The 19078-nt window shown below is 42.0% G+C and overlaps 1 non-coding gene across 1 annotated transcript; it reads left to right on the top strand.

Annotated features, from left to right (window-relative positions):
• Positions 1 to 11147: 11147 nt before the first annotated feature.
• LOC130020866 (U6 spliceosomal RNA) lies at positions 11148 to 11254 on the top strand. The gene has a single exon (XR_008792061.1). It is a non-coding gene; the product is annotated as a U6 spliceosomal RNA (small nuclear RNA).
• The last annotated feature ends 7824 nt before the right edge of the window (positions 11255 to 19078 follow it).

The following is a 19078-nucleotide window of genomic DNA, read 5'->3' as shown; positions in this document are numbered from 1 at the left end:
AAATAAAAGAGTTCCTTGTAAAATTACTACTTTGAGCAAGTAACTAGGATCAAGAAAACAAAATGCATATTTAGGAAACGGTGAGACAGAAGAGTTGCATGCAACACGGAGATGCTATGGGATCTGTAGTGAAGGTATATGGTTGAAAGCAGTTCACAGAAGGCCTCTAACTTCAAGTGAATCAACTTGGATTTCATTTGGCGGTCATGAAGAACATGAGAAGCTCTTTTGATTGTTTTGAGAAAGGAGTTTAATCCAAGTGCTGCTTTATTAATTTTTTCACATGTTTGCAATAGCTTTAGTCTTACAGTTTTGTTGCACATGTTACCTTACCTTATCCCTAGCGAAGTTGCGAGGCCATTAATCGCTGTTCCTATGTCATTCTGTAATCCACCTCATCTAATCCTCCAACACCCTTTGTCCCCTTACTTGGCATTCTCTGTTCTCTAATTCAGGGTCAAGTGCTTAGCATTATTTGAGCCCTTCCATTTCCTTGTCTTCCTTTTCCTGCGACTTTAAGAAGATTAATCTTCTTGTGTAGTGTGTTGGGAGGAAGGAGAGTCAAGGTAGGGACACAAGCTTATCAGTTAAGGACAAATAATTTCCACTTTCCCCTGTTTCTCCTAGATCACGGAACCATGTTAAAAGGGCAAGAATAGCTACTTAGACCTAGTTTCAGAGCCTTGTTTGTATAGTTTTGTATTTATATAGTCTGAGTTCAGCTGCATGGCATTTAAAATGTTTTGGACCTTAACTGTAAAATAGGGATAGCTTTTTATCCTATCACATAAGACATATGTGATTTTTAGGATCACTTGAAAAATGGTAGTTATTATCTATTATTGAATGCAGCCTTTAATTTATTTACTTAAAATCTTTTAGCGTGACACCAACTACTTCCATTTCTTTGGTTGGTTTCTTTATGATAGCAAGATCATAAAAGCATTTTGTCAGCAGAGCAGCACTATAGCTAGTATGTAAGGTTTTTGTCTATATTCCTTGAAAAGGGACTTCCATCTATTTGATTACTCTGTTCTTTATTCAAATAGTAATTGCAACATCAGCAGAAATTTTTGAATAGTTGTAGTTCTAAATGGCATTTTTATCTTGGCAGGATTTACAAAGTGTTAAATAAGTACTCAATCCTAATTGTGCTTTAATTTAATCAAAGAAGCAGTAATAGAATTTGAGAGCCACTAGTTGAAGCAGAGAAATCTGTCTTAACACTATCTTGTATTTTGTTCCACTTCACTCATATTTTTTCTTTCTCTTTGAGGGGTGCATTTTATTTAATTTTTTGGTTTTAGGGAAACACAAGGTGGTGCTCAGAATTTACCTCTTACTCTGTGCTTGGGGATCACTCCTGGGTGGGGTTTGGGGGGACCATATAGGGTACCAGGATCCAACCCAGGCTGGGCATGTGCAGTGCAACTCTACCCACTGTATTCTCTCCAGCCGTTCTTTGGGATATATTTTAATTCTGTCTTCAGATTAAAATGCCAAACTTTTAGTTTTAAGATATTGTTCAACTTATGAAAAGTGTGAACATTGAGGAGTAATTGGGAGTTATTTTCCTCAGTCAAATTTATTAAAGTGTTAAGGCGGAAGCTTGAACAGAAAAAAATTTAACTTTCAATAATTTGAAAATCTCTCTTTCTAGTTATTGATATACTGGGCAGATGCTAGTATGCATATTTTCCTGGCAAAGTTTTGTTAAATGTTAACTTTCATGTTTGAGCAAGTAAGATTTGCTAAAGGAGGTCCCAGGAAGTATTATAAGGTTAGGGAACATGTCCCTGACCCAGGTTCTGCTCGTGGAATCGTGAATATTGCCGGAATGGATCTAGAGGACTCTAAGAAGTTCCTGGCGAGCATTACGGGGCTGAGTAGTGCCACATCCTTGGACTCTAGTACTGAACTCTCAGCTGGGCTTGACCAAGTATTGGTTCCCTGAGCACAGTGTCCCCTCACCCCCCGCCCAAAGGAATTGCTAAAGGAAATTTATTATCAGTATCTGTGAAATTCTGAATGGCACATAGATTTTATTAACAGATATAAAAGCTTCAAAATTGAACTTAGTGATGAAGATTACTGGTATTGAGTCCAGGGTCTAAATATGAGGAAAATAATAAGCAATACTAAAAACCAATAAAAAAGATTTCTCTTTTTTGCTTTTTATTTATTTATTTATTTGCTTTTTGGATCACATCCGGCGATGCACAGGGATTACTCCTGGCTCTGCACTCAGGAATTACTTCTGGCGGTGCTCAGAGGACCATATGGGATGCTGGGAATCGAACCCAGGTTGACTGCTTGCAAGGCAAACGCTCTACCTTCTGTGCCATTGCTCCAGCCCCCACTTCCTTACTTTTTAAAAACTTACTTTTTAAAAAATTGAATGACCATGAGATACAGTTACAAAGCGTTCATCTTTGAGTTTCAGTCATACAATGATCGAACACTCATCCCTCCGCCAGTGCACATTCTCTACCACCAATGTCCTCAGTGTGCTCCCAGCCCTTTTCCAATCCTCTCCCTGCCTATATGGCAGATAATTACCCCCATACTCTCTCTCTAATTTTGGGAATTATGGTTTGCAATATAGATACTGAGAGGCTATCACGTTTGGTCCTTTATCTACTTTCAGTACACATCTTCCATTTGAAATAGATATTGATGGTTTTCAACCAGCATTGACTTAGTGATCCCTTCTTTATTTCAGCTGCCTTCTCCCCCAGCTTATTAGACAGGCTTCCAACTATGGAGCAATAGTCCTGGCCCTTGTGTCTATTGTTCTTAGGTGTCAGTCTCATATTATGTTATTTTGTATTCCACAAATGAGTGCAGTCATTCTATGTCTGTCCCCCTTTCTGACTCATTTCACTTAGCATGATACTCTACATGACCATCCGTTTAAAAGCAAATTTCAAAATTTTATCTTTTTTTAAAAAAATTTTTATTAGTGAGACACCATGAGGTACAGTTGTAGGCTTATAAATTTTTGTGCTTGGGTTTCAATTATAAAATGATCAAATATCTATCCCTCCACCAGTGCCCATTTCCCACCACCACGAATCCCAGTATCCCTCCCACCCTCCATTCCCCCCATACCACCCTGCCTCTGTGGCAGGGCATTCCCTTTTGTTCTTTCTCTCCTATTGGGTGTTCACAATTTTATCTTTTCTAACAGCTGAATAGTATTCCATTGTATAGATCTACCAAAGTTTTTTTAACCAGTCATCTGTTGTCGGGCACTTGGGTTGTTTCCAGATTCTGGCTATTGTGAACAGTGCTGCAATGAACATACAAGTGCAGATGTCATTTCTACTGTGCTTTTTTGAACCCTTGGGTTATAGTTCCAGAAGTGGTATTACAGGGTCATATGGAAGCTCAACTTCTAGTTTTTGAAGGAATGCTCATATTGTAAAAACTTGCTTAAAAAAAAATTAATGGTTCTCATTGTCTTCCTCGTCTCACCCCATTGTTCTTGCTATTGCAAGGGGATTGTACACATTTGATTGTGGTCTTCACATGCTTGCCAGCAGTGCTTGAATACTTAGGATGCTTGCTAAGGGCTGCACACTTAAGTTTGGTACTTGTACATATATTGCACATAGTACTCTCTGGTGGTTGTGTAACTAGCTATGTTGCTCATCCGTTTTAATTGCTGTATTCGAAGGGGTTTGCAGATGCCAGTAGTGCTCACTCACACCTGGCTGTGGTGTGGCAGAGATCACGCTTTATTATAGTTCCGGGGATCCCAATGGAAGTGTCTCTGGCATCAAGAATAGTTCTGGGGCTAGACTTGGCACACTTGGCATCAAGAATAGTTCTGGGGCTAGACTTGATAGCTTCATGCCTGCAAGGGAAGAGTTTTATGAGTCATCCCTGACTCCCTGCTCCCTCAAGTAACAAACATTATTTGTTTTCATATGAAAAAGAAAAAAAATTAGGAGGAAAAAAATATGATGCGGGACTGGAGCAATAAATAGCACGGCAGGTAGGGCATTTGCCTTTCATGTGGCTGACACGGGTTCGATCCCATATGGTCCCCTGAGCACCGTCAGGGATAATTCCTGAGTGCAGAGCCAGGAGGAACCTCTGTGCATCACCCGGTGTGACCCAAAAAGCAAAAAAAAAATGGTGCTCCCCATTTATAAAATTAATGCTTTCCAACATTTATATTGCTTTTTGTGTATCTTATGCAGATGATTATAGATACAAGCATGGAAAGGTCACTGAAGTTGAAGGGGAAAAGAAACACTGAATATCTCCTTTTATTTTTTATTTATTTTTCTGTTTTTTGGGCCACACTCAATGATGCTCAGGAATTTTTCCTGGCTCTGTACTCAGGGATCTTGATAGGGTTTGGGGGACCATATGGGATGCCAGGGATTGAACCAGGGTCATCTGCATGCAAGGCAAATGCTCTACCTGCTGTATTATCTCACCAGCCCCTGAAAATCCTGTTTGAAATAGCTGTGATTAAAAAAAAAATGTAACCATGTTAAGAAAGACAATAAAATAGAAATAAGAAGCTTTCAATTTGCAGCCATTCTGCCTATACCTACTCTTCAATAGCTTAATGCCTCCCCCTGGAAGCAAATACTGCTTTTGTTGCTTATATATCCTTTTTGAGATAGTTCATGCCCATATATGTACTTATATAGATGTAACTGGAAAGTTATTGGTTTAATAAGAGTGTCTTAAAGAAAATTTGATACTGTTTTTAATGTCCTAAAAAAGAGTGGATGTTATTAATCCCTGTATAATCATCATTGATTTCCTACTATGTATTAGGCAGATCTTATTTGTCTTATAAAGTTGGATTTAAATTTATTTTGTATTTATGCACCTTGTGATTTAGATCTGTGTGGTAAAACATCACCATGTTAGAGAAGCCTTCCCTAGCATTCACTTGAAATTAGTTCTCCCTTGCCCTTTAAGCTCTATTTATTACATCAGTATTAGTTCACCGACATTTAGGTTGATTATATTATTTATTAGTAATTTCTCTTTTGAGAGTGAAAGGATGTGCTATTTTTTTTTCATGTTTAACATGAAAGTCATTTATTATGATTTGATTTTATGAATTTTTTTTTTTGATTTTTTTCCCCTTTATTTTATTTTATTTTTTTTAAAGTTGTAGATTTACAATTTTTTGTGCTTTGGTTTCAATTATACAATGATCAGATACCCATCCCTCCACCAGTGCCCATTTTCCACCACCATGGATAATATCCCTCCCACCCCCATCCCCCCATCCCCCCGTCTCTGTGGCAGGGCAATCCCCTGTGTTCTCTCTCTCCTTTTGGGTGTTGTGGTCTGCAAAAGAGGCATTGAGTGGCAAACATGTTCAGTCCATAGTCTACTTTCGACATGCATCTCCCCTCCTGGGAGGATCCTCCAAACATCCTTTATTTGGTGCTCCCTTCTCTATCTGAATAGCCCTTTCCTCTAGGATACCCGGCTGGCCTCTAAGTTATGGAGTAATCCTCCTGGTGCTGATCTCAGCTATTCTTGGGTATTAATCTCATACTTTGTTACTTTATATCCCCCAGATGAATGCAATCTTTCTATGTCTATCCCTCTCTTTCTGACTCATTTCGCTTAGCATGATACTTTCCATATTGTACCACTTGTATGTAAATTTCATGACTTCATCTTTTCTAAGAGCTACATAGTACTCCATTGTGTAGATGTACCAAAGTTTCTTTAACCAGTCATCTGTTCTTGGGCATTCAGGTTTCTTCCAGTTTCTGGCTATTGTAAAGAGGGCTGCAATGAACAAACAAGTGCAGATGTCACTTCGACTATACATTTTTGCCTCTCTGGGATATATTCCCAGGAGTGGTATTGCTGGGTCAAATGGGAGCTCAATTTCTAATTTTTTGAGAATCGTCCATACTGTTTTCCAGAAGGGCTGAACCAGTGGACATTCCCACCAACAGTGAAGGAGTGTCCCTTTCTCGCCACATCCACGCCAGCATCGGTTGCTTTTGTTCTTTTGAATGTGGGCCAGTCTCTGAGGTGTGAGATGGTATCTCATTGTGGTTTTGATCTGCATCTCCCTGATGATTAATGATGTAGAACATTTTCTCATGTGCTTTTTTGCCATTCGGAAGGATGTGCTATTATCATCATGAAGGGATAACTGGGTTACAGTAACCCGGGAAGATTGGCCACTCTACTCATAGCATTTACTATCACATCTCATTTTTCATCTCAAAGTAATGAAAATTATGAAAAAAGCAGATTAAAGAAGCAGAGGAATTGGTCTACATTCATGGATAAAAACAAAAGGTTTTTTTTTTTAAATTTTTTTTTATTAGTGAAACACCATGAGGTACAGTTGTAGATTTACAATTTTTTGTGCTTGGGTTTGATTATACAATGATCAGATACCCATCCCTCCACCAGTGCCCATTTTCCACCACCATGGATAACATCCCCCCACCTCATTCCCCCCTCCCCCCCTGCCTCTGTGGCAGGGCAATCCCCTGTGTTCTCTCTCTCCTTTTGGGTGTTGTAGTCTGCAAAAGAGGCATTGAGTGGCAAACATGTTCAGTCCATAGTCCACTTTCGACATGCATCTCCCCTCCTGGGAGGATCCTCCAAACACCCTTTATTTGGTGTTCCCTTCTCTATCTGAGATGCCCTTTCCTCTAGAATGCCCGACTGGCCACTAAGCTATGGAGTAATCCTCCTGGTGCTGATCTCAGCTATTCTTGGGTATTAATCTCATATTTTGTTACTTTATGTCCCCCAGATGAATGCAATCTTTCTATGTCTATCCCTCTCTTTCTGACTCATTTCACTTAGCATGATACTTTCCATGTTGTACCACTTGTATGTAAATTTCATGACTTCATCTTTTCTAACAGCTACATAGTACTCCATTGTGTAGATGTACCAAAGTTTCTTTAACCAGTCATCTGTTCTTAGGCATTCAGGTTTCTTCCAGTTTCTGGCTATTGTAAAGAGTGCTGCAATGAGCAAACAAGTGCAGATGTCACTTCGACTATACATTAGATAAAAACAAAAGTTTGAGAAGGTCTCAAAAATATCACAGATTTCCAAACTCTGATGCAGATTTCAAAGCAACAATCCTCTGGGTGCTCAATGAATTAAGAAAATAAATGGAAAATAAATTTAATATAGGCAGATAAAGTCTAGGGAAAAAAATCCAATCATAAATCAAGGAACTAAAGGATATAGTAAGTAAACAAATAAGAGAAGGGATAAGCAACAGAACATTAAAAGCTGATTACTGAATCAGTGATCTTGAGGAGAATAGCAAGGAACCCATTAAAAAGCAAAAATAATGAAACAAAGCATTAAAAAAAGAAAGCCTATGAGATTTATGGGGCAGTATCAAGGAGAGTAACATTTATATCATAGAGCATCCAGAGAGAATGAGAAAAGGTGGAAGAATAACTTGTTTGAGAAATTACAACCAAGAGGAGAGAGTCTGGTAGTGGAGAGACAAGGAGGGTGCTATGGTTACCTGTCCTCGCATTCACTGCTGGTCCGCAGCCCCTCCCCCTTTGCCCTTCCCATCACTTGGGACTCCCTGTTTTTTGAGCACAACTTCGATCATGGTGTGGTTGTGTTCTGTGAGCATTCCAGTTGGAGGAAACTGTGGAAACACATGAAGCACAAGTATGAGAACTCAAGTATGAGAACTCATAGTTTTCTCAGAGTCCTTCACCCAGATCAGAAGGACCAGGTCCACCCACCAGGTGTTTGCTGAGAACCAGAGACATAGCTTGAAGATAATGCCTGATCATCAAGGACCACTCAGCAAGACATGGCTTCACCCGACAGACTCTTGAATTTCTGCTATGTTTGAAGTATGTATAGCTAGTCATCAGCCAATAAATGTAAATTTTTCTTAAGGCTTGCTTCTGCTTTAGGTGCTTTTTTAAAAAAATAAAACAGAAAGGAAGGAAGGAAGGAAGGAAGGAAGGAAGGAAGGAAGGGAAAGAAAGAAGAAAGAGAAAGAAAGAAAGAGAAAGAAAGAAAGAGAAAGAAAGAAAGAAAGAAAGAAAGAAAGAAAGAAAGAAAGAAAGAATCAGATAGTCAGCCAAGTGGCTGAAGAGCTGCTACAAAGGGCAGGATGGTTGCCTTGCATGTAGGCAGCCTGGGTTTGATCCCCAGCACCACATGTGATCTCCTGATCACCACCAGGAGTGATCTCTGAGTACAGTGTCAGGAGTAACTCCTGAGCAAAGCCAGTTGTGGCCCAAAAAGACAAACACAAAAAGAAATTATAGCCGAGAATGTCCCCACTTTGAAGGAAGGACACATGCACCTAAATAGAAACTTGAAGACTTCCAGACAAAATAAACAGAAATAGATGACACCAAGACACAATGCAATTAAAATGGCAAAAACCAGACATAGATAGAATCCTGAAAGCAGCAAGACAGAGGCAAAAACTCGTATATAAGAAAACCTCTATAGGAGCTGGAGCGATAGCACAGTGGGTAGGGCGTTTGCCTTGCATGTGGCCGACCCGGGTTTGATTCCCGGGATCCCATATGGCCCTCTGAGCACTGCCAGGAGTAATTCCTGAGTGCAGATCCACGAGTAACTCTGAAGAAAATTACAACAGATCCCACATAAATACAAAGGACCATTGACAGGTGTGACCCAAAAAGGAAAAGAAAGAAAGAAAGAAAGAAAGAAAAAAAGAAAGAAAGAAAGAAAAACTATAAAACTATAGGTTTACTATGTGAAACTCAACAGGCACGGGGGGATAGTCAATATGTTGAATGAAAAAAGACTTCAGATCAAGAATAAGTTGTCCAGCTAGCACTTAAAATTTAAGTAATTACAAACAAACAAACAACCCCTTTAATCCCTTTTCAGACAAACAATAAATTCAGGTCCACTAAACAAAGCTCTGTGAAAATACTAAATGGTCTTTGATAAAAGGCAAAGAAACCCCACTTGGAAGTGGTCAGGCACTTAAAAACATAAAATATGGGAAAGGAGAGCAATAATGTTGTCTCTAGAATGAACTTGACATTTAAATCGCCTTGTATTTAATAGGGGATATAAACATAGAACTTAACTCCATGATAATCTCAAGACAAAATACTTAGAAGAAATCAACAAGAAGAAGCAAAAGGGACTTGATTAGTATATAACAAGCAGATATCAAGTTATCTGAAGGTGGTGGTAGGGTGGGAGGTTGGGGGATAGAAGAAGTACAGAGAAACAAAGACTAGCATTACAAACACCCAGAATTTATATAGAAATATGGCAATAACATCTTTTATCTCAGTAGTTTAACTGAACATCAATGGAACCTTCTGAATTTGCCATCTAAAGGTACAGAGTGGCCAAGAAACAAAATCCAACCTTTTGCTGCTTACAAGAGACTTACTTGTCCTACAATAAAAAATATGTTTAAAGTAAAATATCGGAAAACAATATACAGGCAGTGGAACCCAAAAATAGGTAGGGCATGCCATAATTTTATAAGACAAAATGGATTTCAAACTAATAAAGGAAATGAATAACATAGGTGAACATTATATAATGATAAAGGGATCAGTACACTAAGAAAACTTAAAGCACTTTAATATATGTGCACCAAAATGAAGGAACTATAAATGGATGGCCAGGAGAGAATCATGCTGAGTGAAATGAGTCAGGAGGAGAGGGACAAGCATAGAACAATCTCACTCATTTGTGTGATATAAAACAACTTTGTATCATACTAACACCCAAGGATGGTAGAAACAAGGGCCTGGAGGAATGGTCCACTGTTGGAAGATTGCCACCAGACTCTGAGTGTGTGTGTGTGTGTGTGTGTGTGTGTGTGTGTGTGTGTGTGTGTGTAAGGACAGTTAGGATAGAGAAGAGGTCACTATGACAAGATAGTTCAAAATGATCACTCTGGACAAGAACTGAATGCTAAAAGTAGGTAAAGGGATATACTGATAAACTTTTAGTACCTATATTGCAAACCATAATGCTCCGGAAAGAGAGTGGCAAAAAGAGAGACAGAAAGAAGAAAATTAACCTGTCATAGAGGCAGCTTAGAGAGGTGTGGTGGTGGGAGGGAAACTGGGGAGGTTGGTGATGGGAAATATGCACTGGTGAAGGGACTGGTGTTGGAACATTGTGTAATTGAAACGCAATCCTGAATAATTTTGTAACCATGTATCTCACGGTGATTCAATTAAAGAATTTTTATATATATAAAAAATTTAAAGCAACTTTTAATTTTATTGAAATGAGCTATCAACAGCAACACAAGCTATTACAGGAGAGATTAACAACCTCTGCCTACCAAATGGACAGATCAAATAGAGAAGCGATCAATAAGGAAACAATTACCACTAATGAGTGAGATGGGCAGGCTTACTAGACATTTACAGGGCCAAATACACATTGTTCTCTGGTGCAAGTGGGATAGTCTCCAGAACAGACTAAATACTGAGAAACATTTGTCATTAAAGTCATATAGATTTAGATTACACAAGTATCTATTTATACCACATCTATTTATAATTGTAGAAATTAATAAAAGAAAGATGGGAAAAAATTTTAAAAATCTCAAAATTAAAAAAATTCTACTGAAAAACTTTAGATCAATGAGGAAATCAAAGAAGAATAAAAGAGTAATTGGAAATAAATATGGAGACACATGCTACCAGAACATATGGAACACAGCAGAAGTAGGATGAAGAGAGAGTTTATATAATAATATAAACTCATATTCATTTATAAGAATGAATTGTCAAAGTGGTGACCAAATATCCAAAGGAACTAGAAAAATAATAACACATGGAACTCAAACTTAGGATAAAGGAGGAAAAGATAAAATTAGAGATAGAAAAGAGAACAATAAGAATGATCAATGAGGGGCTGGAGCGATAGCACAGCGGATAGGGCGTTTGCCTTGCACGCAGTCAACATTGCCGACCCAGGTTCGATTCCCAGCATCCCATGTGGTCCCCTGAGCACCGCCAGGAGTAATTCCTGAGTGCATGAGCCAGGAGTAACCCCTGAGCATCGCCGGGTGTAACCCAAAAAGCAAAAAAAAAAAAAAATGATCAATGAAACCAAGAGCTGATAGTTAAAAAAAATAAGACTGACGACTGACAGACACCCTTAAAAAAACTGAGATAGTGCTTGTTTCGGCAGCACATATACTAAAATTGGAACGATATAGAGAAGATTAGCATGGCCCCTGCGCAAGGATGACATGCAAATTTGTGAAGTGTTTCATATTTAAAAAAAAATAATAAAACAGTCAGGGGCTGGAGAGAAAAAAAGAATAATAAAGAGAAATTGTATATTAAAAAAACTGAGATAGATAAACTCATAGCTAGACTTATAAAGAAAAGAAGAAGGAACTGGAGAGAAAGCACAGCAGTTAGGGTGTTTGCCTTGCACGTGGCCGACCCAGGTTTGATCCCAGCATCCCATATGGACCCCTAGCACCACCAGGAGTAATTCCTGAATGCATGAGCCAGGAGTAACCCCTGTGCATCACCGGGTGTGACCCAAAAAGTAAAAAAAAGGAAAAGAAGAAATCCTAGTTAATAACATCAGAAATGAAATAGGGTAAAATTATAACGGATCACACATAAATACAAAGGACCATAAGAAACTTCTAAGAAGAACTTTAAGCTAGTGAGCTGGATAGCTTAGAAGAAATGGATGACTTTTAAGAAAACTACAACCTCCCAAAAGTGAATTATGAGTTAGGAGAAAACCAGACTCAGACAATTACAAGTAATAAAACTAAAACAGTAATAAAAACAAAGTCCGGGTTTTGATGGGTATACTCGTGAGTTCTACTAAACCTTTAAATATGAACTATTACTTACCCTTCTTGAGCTCTTCCCAAAAATTTTTGAAGAAGGAGGAATTTTATAAATAATTTCTATGAAGCCAACTCAGTGGATATTAAAAAAAGACAAAAATGTCATTAAAAACAAATACAGACCAGTATCCTTAAGTATATGTGAATCTTAAATTTCAAAGGACTAATATCTTAAATTATAAAGAACTCACAAAACTCAACAACAAGCCCATTAAAAAATGAGGAAAAGAATTGAATTAGACAATTCCTCAGAGAGGATATGCCGGCATATTAAAAAGTGTTCATCATCACTGATTGTTAGAGAAATGCAAATCAATATGACCTCACACCTACCAGTAAGAATAGTTTTTTTTTTTTTTAAAGACCAGAAACATGAGGTATTTATGGCATAAAAGAATGCACACGTGTGATAAGGTAAACTGGTTCAGCCTTTGTGGAAAACAGCATGGCTATTTCTCTAAAAATTAAAAATAGAACTACCATATGATCTGGCAATTCCACTCCTAGGAATCTATCCAAGGAAGAGAAAAGCACTAATCGGAAAAGACATATGCACAGCTATGTTCTTTGCAGAATGATTTACAATAGCCAAGATCTGAAACCGCCCAATTTCTCAAGGACAGATGAGTGATGAAGAAGTTGTGGTATATACATACAGTAGAATACTTTTTATCTATAAGAAAAGATGAAGTTTGGCTCTTGCCTACAACATGGCTGGTCAGGAGGGCGTCGTGCTAAGCGAGCTGTTTCAGAAGGAGAAGGATGAATAGCAGATCACCTCACACAAAGGCATTGTAAGAAACAAAGCATAGGACCAGTGTCCAATGGCAAGTCCTTAGCCTCACAAAAGAACAGTGGTGGGGAAGCCCCCTATGGCCTATGGTAGTGATTTACTCCTACTGGATGATGGGTATATTTGTGGTTAACATGATAACACTAAAATGTGTAAACACTTAGTCTTGTAATTTGTCCTCAATAAACTGATAACTCTAAGGAGGGAAATGGAGACCATTTTCAATATTTAGCTTTCTACATTGCATAGATTATTTTTTTCTTTCCTTTTTTTTTTTTAAGGGTCACACCCGGTGATGCACAGGGGTTACTCCTGGATTTGCACTCAGGAATTATTCCTGGGGCCGGAGCGCGGGTAGGACATTTGCCTGGTACGCGGCCGACCTGGGTTGGATCACCGGCGTCCCATATGGTCCCTTGAGCACTGCCAGGAGTAATTTCTGAGTGCAGAGTCAAGAGTAACCCCTGAGCATCGCTGAATGTGACCCAAGAAGCAGAAAAAAAAAAAAAGGAATTACTCCTGGCAGTGCTCAGGGGATGGTATGTGGTATGGGATGCTGAGAATCTAACCCATTGGCCTTGTGCATAGCAAAAGCCCTACCAGCTGTATTATTGCTCCAGCCCCAGTGCATCAATTCTTACAAAGAAACTTTTGTAGGTGTATCCACTGTTACTTTTGAGGAGCAGAGGATTTGTTGTCTTCAGTAGATAAGCCAGACCAGTGGCTCTCAATGCACCTGGTACAGTTTCACCGAGTAGGTGATTAATCTGTAGGAACCCTGATTCCATGCGATGGAATAGCTAGGCCCACGTGACTCAGCCTATAGGGAACAGCCTGCTTCTGGGCTTTTCCTCTGAGGAGGCTGGGAGGCCTGTTGGATACAAAGGAACAAGCGTCTTTCTGTGCCTGGGAGGTGGCAGGTATGGGGGTCGCGTGCGCGCACACACACACCCACCCACCCACACACACACACACACAAACACACACCCCATGCAAGCAGATAAGAGGTGGCAGGTATGGGGTCGCGTGCGCGCGCACACACACACACACACACACACCCCCCACATGCGCGCAGATAAGCAGAATTCAAGGGTCCAAGGGATCCGAGACTGACGTAATTTTCTACTATCTTACCCAAATAAGGCCGTCTTTTTAATTAATGCCTATTGATTTAGTGGATAAGTAGCCCAATTTAAATTTCCTTTTCTTTCCCAAACAGAGAGGCCTGTGTCCTCTGTTAATCTGATCCATGGGAGAATTCCAGCAGGAGGAAGAGGCTGAAACTCTGGTTTAGGGTTATTAACAGAGCATTCATAATAAATGTGTCAATACCATTTTGGAAAGATTTACATTTTTCTATCGCAAACATAATGTCAAATTTTATTAGAGGAAAATATTCTGGTATCGGATTAGAATTCTTGCCTTTTGGGTAATTATCTCAGTCCTTTGCTTTTATTGCTGAGGGAACTAGAGATGTAGAAAAGTTGAATAACTTTACTTTTTCAGTGTTATCAAAGACAGGCACCTGTTTTTTGAACTTAGAATCCTTTCTAATACTGGAGTTTTCACAAGAATTTTAAGAATGACTGTTGTTGTATACAGTTGAGAAGTTGGTAATTTAAGCTATAAAATAATTTGGTTAAAATTACTCCTCCTAGGCTGTACCTTGCTGCTGGCTTGTGAAACTGTTATAAGTTTTCTTCTCTCCTAATAAAAAAAGAACTTAAAGTTTTATTTCATTTTGTTTGGGGGCCACACTGGTGATGCTCAAGGCTTTCTCCTGGCTCTGTACTGGGGATTCACTCCTGGTGGTACTCATGGCTTGAACCTGGGTGGACCGCTTGCAAGGCAGGTGCCTTAAGCTTTGTTTATTTCTCTTGCCCTACAATTATTTATTTATTTATTTATTTATTTTTGCTTTTTGGGTCACACCTGGCGATGCACAGGGGTTACTCCTGGCTCTGCACTCAGGAGTTACTCCTGGTGGTGCTCAGGGGACCATATGGGATGCTGGGAATTGAACCCGGGTGGGCCGCGTGCAAGGCAAATACCCTACCCGCTGTGCTATCTCTCCAGTCTCCCTACAATTATTTTTATACCTGAGATTTGAAGAGGGATAGAGATTATAAAAATCTAGCTTGTTTGATTTCATTTGGTAAATTATCAGATTGAATATGACTCTTCTGGAGTGTTAATAAAATAAGAAATGAAGTAATTTTAGGCAACCTCCCATCTTTAATCTCAAAGGGCCAGGTTTTTAAAAAACATTTCTGATCACTCTTTGAAATTTTATGAATGGCATATAAGCTATCACCTTTTTTCTTAGCCTTCCCAACCAAACATGTGTAGGGCGTTTGCCTTGCACACGGCCGGCCAGGGGCCAGGGTTTGATTCCTCCATTCTTCTCGGAGAGCTCAGCAAGCTACTGAGAGTATCCCGCGCCCGCATGGCAGAACCTGGCAAGCTCCCCATGGTGAATTCGATATGCCAAAAACAGTAACAACAAGTCTCACAATGTAGACATTATAGGTGCCCCCTTGAGCAAATTCATGAACAACAAGATGATAGTGCAACAGTGCTACATTCAGTGATATGTTTTCCCTCTTTTTTTTTTTCCTAATTGAACAGTTACTGTAGCACTGTCTTCCTTGTTCATTCATTTGGCACCAGTAATGTCTCCATTGTGAGACTTGTTGTTACTGTTTTTGGCACATCAAATACACCATGGTAGCTTGCCAGGCTCTGTCCTGCAGGCAAATACTCTCTGTAGCTTGCTGGGCTCTCTGAGAGGGACGGAGGAATCAAACCCAGAATGGCTGTGTGCAAGGCAAACACCCTACCTGCTGCTGTGCTATCACTCCAGCTCAATTGAACAGTAACAACCCAAATAATATGGGGTGTTATTATAACATGGGCTGCTGTTTGATGAACTAGTTTTATATATATATATATATATTATATCTAGTGACAAGTAATTACTTCCCCTTTTTTGCCTAATGAGAGGGCTTAATAAAGGGGTCTTTAAATACAAATGGCTGGAGTCTTTATATAAAACTATTACTGTTCAGAGTCACACAAAAGTTGAGAAGGCTTTATGGCAGTTATGCTATTTGTTTTGCTTTTGCACTTGATTTGAATTATCACCCTAGCTCCCTTAGCAGCATTATTTTTCTATAGACACTTCCCTTCCTTTAGAAAAACACTTGTTTATACAGGAACTGGGATGCTTGGACTACCACCTACTCAGAAAGTTTCATCTTCTTGTTGGAGACTTTGTATCAGGAGGTTTCATCAGATGCTGCCACTAGATGGTGCTTGTCATTGAAACAAAGGTTATTGCTCCCATTTTTCTGTTTTCTTCAGGTGCCTGTTAGGTAGGAAACTTAACTGATGAGCTAGTGTGTGGGTACAAGGTCGCAACACAGGTATTGGTTAAAAAATAAATCATTGTCAGTAAAGAGCTTTTTATTCCATTAATTATTTTGTTTGCTTATTCTTGTCACTAAATGGTGTGAACCCCAAGGCAAAAAGAACACAAAGAACAAATAAGTCTTTCTTTGGGCTCATGAGAATCAAGACCCATAACTCAAATTTTAGGATAAGCAGGGACAAAAATCTCAGGATTCATTGAACACATCACTGGAACAAGTCACTGGAACAGCCATAGCACAGATGACCACATATAGCCTAACAGGGAAAGTTATTCAACGACCTTTCAAAAAAAAAAAAAAGAAGCAAAACCACCGCTCATGCATCTCAATTATGGACTATAATCAATAAGAAAGGAAATGGAATATACCCTTTAGTCGTGAGACAGCAAACATCAAGTAATGACAATGATAATAACAGAGGTCCTTGACTGTCTTTCTCATTAATTTCAGGCACACACAAGACCTCATTCCATACTCCTCTGCCTCCCCCCACATGAACCGAACCAAATACATCACATCCTTTGTAGGTAAACTGTTGCCAGTCTGGACAGTCAAATACCTCCATGGTATTCCTATTTGGTCTAGGAAGGATAGTGGTATACCTTTTGCAGCAAAGTATTGAAAATATGAATTTCTTACCTTTTCCCTTTCCTAAACATTTGCCAACTTGTTGGCCCTTCTTGGCTGCTTCATTGAGATAATGAGAAATTGACAGCTATTTGGAAATACCTTATTCACAGTGTGGAAAACTGCTGAACAGCAGTGGCAAATTCCTAATGCAGAGTGGCTTCCTTTTTCCCTGTGAGTTGACATGGAGGTTGCTGACTCTGGCTGACTTTGTGTTAGGGAGTGTAAATTAATTTTAATATTAGTCTAAAAGCAAAATACAACTGTGCAGCTAAAAGCTTTAAAGCTGAATTTGTTTTTTATCTTCTTTTTTGAGTGCCCCATGTCACTGTGTGGTGATCCTATAGAATGTATAAATAAATGTACCAACAGTCAGAAAACCAGGGCATTAGTACTTTTAATTGGAGACTTTAGGCAGCTTTGGTTGGGTTCTGAGAGCCTTTTGAGACTCCACTAAAGTTTGTTTGTTTATTTATCTGCTTTTTGGGTCACACCCAGCGATGCTCAGAAGTTACTCCTGGCTCTGCATTCAGGAATTACTCCTGACGGTGCTTGGGGGCATATGGGACTCGGGGAATTGAACCTGGGTTGACCACGAGCAAAGGCAAACGCCCTACCCGCTACACTACGCTCCGGCCTCGACTAAGGTTTTTTAAACAAAACATATCCAAGAGTCAAAAAGGCACTCTTTACCTGCTTCCCAAGTACTGATGAGGCACCGCAGTCTCTTCCATTTTTAAAACTGGAAATCACATCGTCTGTGTCCTCTAGATCCCCCAGCCCAGCCCAGCCCAGCCCAGGTCTAATTAGTTATGTTTTAGTGTTGAAGGAAGATCCGAAACCGGGAGCAGTTAGTAAGGAAAATGATTTCTCTTGGGTTTTCTGCGTTTTGGTGACTGTTGAAAATGCAGCTTGTGCATGGAAGTTCCCAACTCCCACCCACGTTTCCATGTAAGCTGTTGTTCGCTCGCGGTGCAGCTCAGATCTCTTAAGTGGCTGCTTGTTTTAGCGATACCTAGACCAGCAGACAGCGTCCGTGCCGACAAGCCTGCTCAGGTCCCAGTCGTTCACTTTGACCGATTATAATAGGGGTTGGGTCCTCCTGATGGTATTAACTGTTGACTTGGCCGAGGGGTACTTCAACCTCACTAATCAGCACCGGGGGCAGAGTCAATACAGGATCACTTTGCAACACTGCAAGCAGCCCTTTGGCAGGAGCTGAAAAAAGTCTTACCCGAAGTGCGCGAGGAAGCCGGGAGCGCCCGTGACCGGGGCACCGGGACGTGGTGGCCAGCCGGGCTTCCCCCACCGCCCCCCGGGGGGTCTAGCTCAGTCCCGGCCGGTGATGCCTCAATACCGGGGTCCGGGCGGCGTGGCCGCGACGCCCCAAGTTTCCCAAAGTAGCTGCAGGGGGGGAGGGGGGGAATCTGGGACCGCGCAGCGCCGGCAACTTCAGGTCGGCGCGAGCGCCTGGCTCCTTCCCTAGGAGCGGCCCGGGGCGGGCGATGGGGGGGCGGCGGCGGGCGGCCGCGGGGGTCCCCGGGCGGGCGCGCGGGCGGCCCGGGGCGGAGGCGGCGCAGCCCAGGCCCCTCCCCGCCGCCGCGGGTGCCCGGGCGGGCGGCTGACGCCGAGCGCGGCCGGGCGCGGAGGGCAGGGCCGGGGGCCGGCCGAGGCCACGGGCGGCTTTAAATCTGGGCTGCGGGCGGGCGCTCCGTCCCCGGGCCGCCGTGTCAGCTCCCGGCGGGAACGTGCCGAGCCGATCGGGCGCCCGCGGTGTAGACGCCGCCTCGGTTCCCCCGCGCCCCCCGCCGCTCCGATCGCGCCCGCGGCCGAGACCCACCCCCCCCCAACCCCGTCCCCGTTCCCGTCCCCGCCGGTCGGGCGCGCGCCCCAAGTTGTCGCCGGGTGCGAGCGGCTCCCCGCGCCCGCCACTTCCCGCACCCCGGGAGATCCCCCCCAACCCCCCCCCCCCCAAACACACCAGCCCCCCGCCCGGGAGGCAGAGCTGCGGTGGCGTTGGCGGCGGCGGCGGCTGCAGCCCCGCACCCGGCCGCCAAGCTGGAGGAGCGACGGAAACCCGACCCCCGCAGGTGAGCGTGGGGTCCCCGCGGCCCGGGGCAGCACCCTCTCCTCTCCCCACCGAGCCGGGCCCCGCCGGGTGTGCACGCGGCCGGCCTGGGACAGTCCCGTCCCCACTGCTCGCCGTGGGGATGGTCGCGCGTGTCCCGGCGTCGGTGCCTGGACTGCGGGGCCGGTGCCCGGCGCGCGGTGGCACGTGTGTGCCCGGGAGCCGCTCCCCGGGCGGTGGGGCACCTGCTCGAGGGGGAATCGCGCGGACCCCTCGGCAGGGGGAGGCCAGCGGGGAGGGGCTCTGGGTGT

Source organism: Sorex fumeus, unplaced genomic scaffold (assembly GCF_029834395.1).
Source record: "Sorex fumeus unplaced genomic scaffold, SorFum_2.1 ptg000013l, whole genome shotgun sequence".
Classification (NCBI taxonomy): domain Eukaryota; kingdom Metazoa; phylum Chordata; class Mammalia; order Eulipotyphla; family Soricidae; genus Sorex; species Sorex fumeus.
This window is presented reverse-complemented; position numbering and strand designations above follow the sequence as displayed.